Consider the following 6,970-nt stretch of genomic DNA (forward strand, 5'->3'; position numbering starts at 1 on the left):
ACCCACCTAATCTACACAGCCCTGAACACTATGGGCAATTTAGCATGGCCACTCCACCTAGCCTGCACATCTTTGGACCGTGGGAGGAAACCAGAGCGCCTGGAGGAAACCCACACACATGGGGAGAATGTGCAAACACCACACAGACAGTCGCCTGAATGTGGAATCGAACCCAGGTTCCTGGCGCTGTAAGGCAGCAGTGCTAACCACAGTTTTGGCCCGAAACATTGACTTTCCTGCTTCTTGGATGCTGTCTGACCGGCTGTGCATTTCCAGCCCCACATCTACAGTCCTTACTGTCTCTACACTGTTCAGTGCCTGGGAAGATTCTGCCCAAAGGAACTAGCTAATATGTAATAAATTTGTTGAACCTACTTCTGCTTCATAATTTGTGTGGACATCCTTTTCCACATGGTATCAGTAGTTTACACTGACCTCCAAGAAGTATTTGTGGCTGTGTACCTACCGAAGGCATCCCAGACAGAAACCATCATCTTCGGGAGAGAGAAGATTTGATAATGGTGTTCAAAATCAGGAGAATTATGGACAGAGTAGATAGAAAGAAGTTATTGCCATCTATGTGCTGTTTTGCAGGCAACAGATGTAAGATTGTTGTTGTCAACTATTTTACTTGGGATTGATACAAAGCGGGTATAAATGTTTGCTTGAGAGAAAAAGTTGACACTCCCCCATTCCTCCACCCAACTCCATAACCCCTCATTCCTTCCATGTGTGAGATTCATGCTCCCCTTAACTTCCTTCCATCAGCAAAAACTGTTGAAATGGGATCATGATTTCAGTTGTGTGGGTCTCACTTGCCATTTGTAAAAGTCTGCAGACTCTTCCTGACTTGGCAAAATCTGGCCTTTAATTTCCTTTGCTGTTAATTTAAACTTTCAGACAGTGAGACAAATGATAAAAATTGGATTGAGAATTAAGAGAAAATTAAGATAATATGTTTTAAAAAGCTATGTGGAATTTTTTGCCATGGTGAAGAAAGTTAACAGCCCGTGCATAATTAAAAAAAAGCATCTCAGAGCCAGTGAGGATGGTTAGCAATAACTATGTAGTATGCCAACTGCATCTCCTTCAACAATATGTAGCTTCCTTGAGATCTTTTTTTTTAAAGTCAATGAAAGGTAGAAATTCACATCAATTCCTTGATTACAGTTTGGGAGTGCCCCAACAGCATAGCTTTTGGCAAAATGTTGAATTTGTGACAAGGATTTCTGCATTTCCACGTTATTCTGAATATGTGCACATTCAGAAGTTGCTGCCTGTTTTAGTGGTGTAAAGTTGATGAACTGGCACACTTGATTGTTAGTCACTGCCAAAATCCAATATGAAGCAAATTTACTGTGGTGTAAGTGTGTTCAGTTGTCTTATCATTTTGTTTGAGTTATTTGCTTTTAAAGTGGTATCTCTGCTGCTGGCACACATGTTAAAACAGTAATCTTATTTTGAAGTCAAATTTGAAATACAGGGCAAAACAACTGACAGTGACAATTAGCATATATGATATCTGTTCTGTGGTTGCACCTGCTCATTTAGTCCATTTGGGTCAGGTGGGGATATGTTACCCCTGAACATTGCAATATCCATTTTGCCTGTTTTGAACGTGTGTGATTGCAGAAAACTTAACATTTTTTCGTCTTTTTTGCATATAAGGAAGAGCCATGTTTATTGGTTTAGGAGGGTTTTGGGTAGTTCTTGACGACAGCATGAATTATTGAAGAAATTTGTTCATAGTGAAATTTGAGAATTACATTGAGGTCAGTTAATCATGCATAAATTTCCTCATTAAAAAAACAATGTGGCAGTGATGCTCTTGTTGCACCATTGAATGAAGAAATTCAGAGTCAATCTGAAAGTACATGGAATATGCCTCAAGAATCAATAATATCGTTATTTGTCGTAAGCTTCCCAAATTTAACTTATTCGGTTTTGAACTGCTCAAGGAGAAGAGAATTTATTTATCTAGTAAATAAGTTCAAAACTGTCATGGAAATGTTTTGGTAGTTCTGATAGTGAATGGTTTGAAGGAGAATAAATGTTTCCATATTATTCATTTCAAGAGCTAGCTAAAACCAAATTACTTTTGACAATATCATTTGTTAAAACAATTGTTTTATGCTGTCGTGCCTCTTTCACGTCTCAAGGATTCGTTTTGGCTTTCCATAGGTGCTCTTGTCTAAAATTCATTCAGTACAAAACATCTTCTTTGTAATATTAATGTTTCTGGCAGTCTCTGCATGATCGTCTGGGAGAAAGCTGCTTTCTGTCTATGTGCCAGGGCTTGTCAACAGCCCCAGACATATATCCAGCTCCTCAAAGAATAGGGCTTAACTCTCAAATTTGAAGGGTAAATGAAATGGTTCAAAGAGATTAACGCTAAGCAATGACATTTTTGTTTTAAACACACAATAGAAAAATTCTGCAAGTAGAATCTATCAAAAGTTGGGTTTAAATTTTCATTTTTTAATTTTGCAATTTAATAAACTAATGAAGTATGCTGATATTTTAATATAATAAACAACCACGTCTCAAAGAAAAGTTAGCTTTTTTGTTTCAGATCATTGAATTAAATTGCATTATAATATAGAACCATTGCACAATATTGAGTTAAACAGAATAAAATTAATATTTCCCCATAAATAATCTGAATTTGTAAATAACTTTATTTCCCCCTAGTTAATTTAAATAAATGTTTCATTGAAGAATTAGCATAACTAGGGTATAATAAATGTGAGAAAGTTGTTAGTCATGACCTTTTCTGCTCTTTGAGTATTTTTATTACACTTCAACATGTTCTCAATGTCTATGATTTTTTTGAGATTAAGAAGAATAATATTTACGGTGTTGAAAATGGCCCAGACATTAAAGGTTGTATTTTATCACTCTATTGTATTTTCTATTAAGTCTGACAATACATTTATGTGATATTTCAATTTTCTTTATACTTGCAGCTTCAGGTGGATATTATAGTGTAAGGACCATTGCATTTTAATAACAAAGGTTTCCCCAAGTTGCTGCTTCAGGAAATTTCCCCTGTGGTGCATAAGTTGTATTCCCAAACTTTTAAGTTGTCCGGGTACTTTATGCAGCTTTACTATGATAGTAATGGTCCAAAAATACTCAAGGCTGTGTGTGTGTTCTTTCTTCATGCTGAGGAGCAGCTTTTGAATACTGGGGCCAAGCAAGTGTAGCATCAGTTTGGATGAGGACCAAATAACTGCACTTTAGAATGCAGAGAGAAAGATAGACAGCTTGAGGTGGAATGTTGGGCCGAGGATGTTTGAAAGGGTCTCCGTAAAAGCTGCAATATCAAGTCCATCTAGTAATTACCAGTCTTAATCAGCTTTAGGTGGATGGCACTGGGGAATAAAATATTTCTACCTGACATGAATACAGTGCTAGGAGAACTCTTTGGGAAGTAAGAATCATGGTCAGGATTTTGTGATCAGTCTTAAATGATATCACATACCATTGACCTCAAAAAAAGCTGTTCTTGAAGGTCTGGCAATCTAGCTTTAGTTTTACATTGCTCAACATTAATTTAGGTGACAACTATGGAGGATCTCTGGTGTCTAGCAACAATGATGCCTTCAACCACATAAAATAACTAACAATATTGAAAAATTATTACATACATCAAATCAAGATATTGCAAGTACTAATTCATTTTTTCATAATTTGATGAGAGAGAGAAATAAAGATCGAACATATGGACGGGTTTAATGTAGAAGTTGAAACTTTATAAATAAACTCTAAACAAGAAAAAATTCTGTTATTTTGAATTATCTATGGATCACCTTTATCACAACAAAGAACTGATATACTTTCTCAAAGTAGGAAGAATATAGAAATAGCATTTTATTTCAATGGAGTGAGATTGCAGAATTCCTCAAGCAGAGCTGTTAGGTAGGGGTGGGGGCAGGGAGTCCTGGTGTGTGAATCACAATACAATAATATATAGGTACAGCAAGTGATTAGAAAGGAAAAGTGTAAGTTATTGCCAGGAGAATAGTATAGAAAAGCAGAGATGTTTTGCTATATTTGTACAAGGCTTTGATGAGACCACATTTGGAGGATAACTTTTTTCTCCTTATTTAAGGCATAAATGCATTGTAAGCATTTCAGAGAAAGTTCGCTTAATGGATTCTTGTGTAAAGGAGTTACTTAGTAAGTAATTGTTGATCAGATCTGACCTGTATCTGTTCAGGAGAAAGTGAGGTGACCTTTTTGAATTATATCCTGAGGGGACTTGACAGGGTGGAATCTTGAAGGAAGGCTCTGCTTGTGTGAGAGAATAGAATGTTGTGAACATAACTTAAAAATGAGGGGAATCCTATTTCAGATGGAAATGAGAAGAACTTTTTTTCCTTCATGTCATGAATTGATGGAACTGTCTTCGCCAGAGAGTAATGGAGGCAGAGTCACTGATTACAGGCAGTTCCGCTATACAATATGTGTTTCGTTAACTCAAATTGGCTGTAAAGTGATTGAAGAATAGTGGACGTTGTTTGGACAATGCAAACTTTCTGCTGTACGGGTATAGCAATTTTCTATAGTGATTACTCTATAACATAATTTTCTTCGGCAATTTCCTACAGCGCGATTTTCTATCGCGCGAGTTCACATAATAATGCATCTATTGCATTATACCTAACTAATATTAGCGAGAAAATAGATCCAAATTATTAACACTACAAAAAGCAGTAAAGGTCTATAATTTTATTTTCCACTGCTCTGAGTCTGCAGTTGCTTCTTAAAAGTTAAACAGTAAACATGAATAAAATGTGAGAATTTGACATTTGTTTAATAATCTATTTGAAATTAACCTTGTGTATCTTTTCTTGGCTGAAGTCAAATGGGCATGCATTTTTTACGGTGAGGCTTATAGCTGTGAGCTTGACCTCTGGCCTTAGGATCATTCAACTGCATCTGAGCTTAGGTTTAAAGTTGGTTGAAACAACTAAGATTCTGTGAAGTTTTGACAGGGTAGATATGGAGAGGATGTTTTCTCATGGGAGATACTAGATCTAGGGATTATTGTTTAAAAAATCAAGAGTCACCCATTTAAACAAAGAACCAACAAAATCTTTCTCCCACAGGGCTCTGAAATTTGGAACTCTCTTCATGAAAAGGTGTTGGTAGCAGAGTCCTTGACCATTTTCAAGGTAGAAGTAGACAATTTATGTTAGCAAGGATATCAAGGAGAAGCAGAAATGCAGATTTAAGGTTACAGTAAGTTCAGCCATGATCTTATTGAATGGCAGAGCAGGCTTGAGGGGGCTGGATGGGTTGATTCCTGCTCCGAGATTTTATGCTTGGATGTCAAACCTCTGTGATTGCCTTGGAGTCTCTAGAAATTGAAGATTAATCATTGGTCACTGCTGCTAGACACTCTGGAGAAAAATTATAGAAAAACTATTTAGCACATTTATTATCAATCGGAATCTTGAAAATGCCCATTCAGGGCTGTTGGGAGGTTGTATAATAAAACCTCCATGACTATGTTGTTTAAGGGTGAAAGGGTCTGAAAGGATTAATGCTGAGAAGTGCAATTAGAATCACCCACTACAATGTCGTATGGACTTGGTAGGTGAATAGTTCAGGATCTTGAAGGAGTGAGACCTACCATTGGGATCTTTTCATAGTTTATGTAGCAATGTCTTTCATATTCATTTAGCATGTAATCCCTGCTATCATTATTACTTCTGACCCGGGTAGCACACTGGAAATTGAGCCTCGTTATTCATTGAGTCATCTTAAGTTGAAGATGTTGAGAAATATGCAGAATTCCCCAATATACCTGACTTTTAGATTCAAATTAACAGAAAACATGGACCAGGCTTCTATACTGTGGGGTGTGGCACTTGACTGATTGTGCTTGGCCTGGTGCACAGGTGCGTTTTAAAAATGGTGCCAGTTCTGGGAATCCTGGGATGCCCTGGCAGTGGTGAGTACATGCATCGCCAATGAGAGCATCATGGTGCATGGGGTGCCATAGGGGAGTGGCACAGATATCATGAGGCGACTTGCAGAGAATACAGTAAGATAACTCCTGAGACATCAGAGAGAAGCCCTCCATGAAACTCCCCAAAATTGACACTTGGCCATTTTAATGAGAGTTAACTCATAATTCCTGTAATTGCTCTCTGTTTAGAGTGTATTTATTGAAAATCAAAATGTGTACTCCTATTAGCTAGAAATGCCACAAGGTTTTATTTTGGGAAGTTGCCTTAATTATTATTTTGTAGTCAGTTCAAGTAGATAGCAGATTATTGTTGGCCTGAAAGGGCTCCAGTGTCTTCTAATCCTTATACTTTTTAAATGCCTTTGATCTAACAAACATAATTAGGCAACTCTCAGTTAGTTGAGACAGCAATATGTTAATGTATTCATGTTTTAATTGTAGAATGTCTGCAGGCAAATAGTTATGTCAAATGGATTTCATAACTGGATACAAAATACCTCTCATATTTTTAAGATGAAAATTGCTGTTGCTCAGAGAAGACATACTTAAAGTTGTCAATGTTCACCTGCTGAATTTCTGCATGATTGTTGATTTTATTTGATTTATAAGATTCTTTTGAATTTTTGGCAGAGGGGTGCAGGTGAAACTTCAAAGAATATTGAATATTAATCTTGGGGAATATTTCCAAGTTCATAATTTGTTCTGAGGTCAAAGAAGTAGAGATTCAGCAGGGAAGAACCAAAGAATCTCTCAAAGCAGTTGATAAGGGAAGACATTTTAGGTACAATATCATGAGTGAAGACTTGTGACTGTTTCCAAAATTTAAGAAGGAATTAAAGTTATGGAAATCAAAATTAGGAGACATATTAAGAGGAATGCTGGCTTATTATTCTCAATATTATTTCCAGTCTATTTCTGCCTAGATTAATAAGCTAAACATAATAAAAATGCTAGACAACAAGGTGCAGAGCTGGATGAACACAGCAGGCC

General features: G+C 36.7%; 1 protein-coding gene across 3 annotated transcripts in view; it reads left to right on the top strand.

Annotated features, from left to right (window-relative positions):
• nrxn1a (neurexin 1a) overlaps positions 1-6,970 on the top strand; it is a 1,567,205-nt gene that overhangs the window by 402,260 nt on the left and 1,157,975 nt on the right. The window lies entirely within an intron of this gene.

The sequence above is a fragment of the Rhincodon typus genome, chromosome 9 (genome assembly GCF_021869965.1).
Source record: "Rhincodon typus isolate 14 chromosome 9, sRhiTyp1.1, whole genome shotgun sequence".
Lineage (NCBI taxonomy): Eukaryota > Metazoa > Chordata > Chondrichthyes > Orectolobiformes > Rhincodontidae > Rhincodon > Rhincodon typus.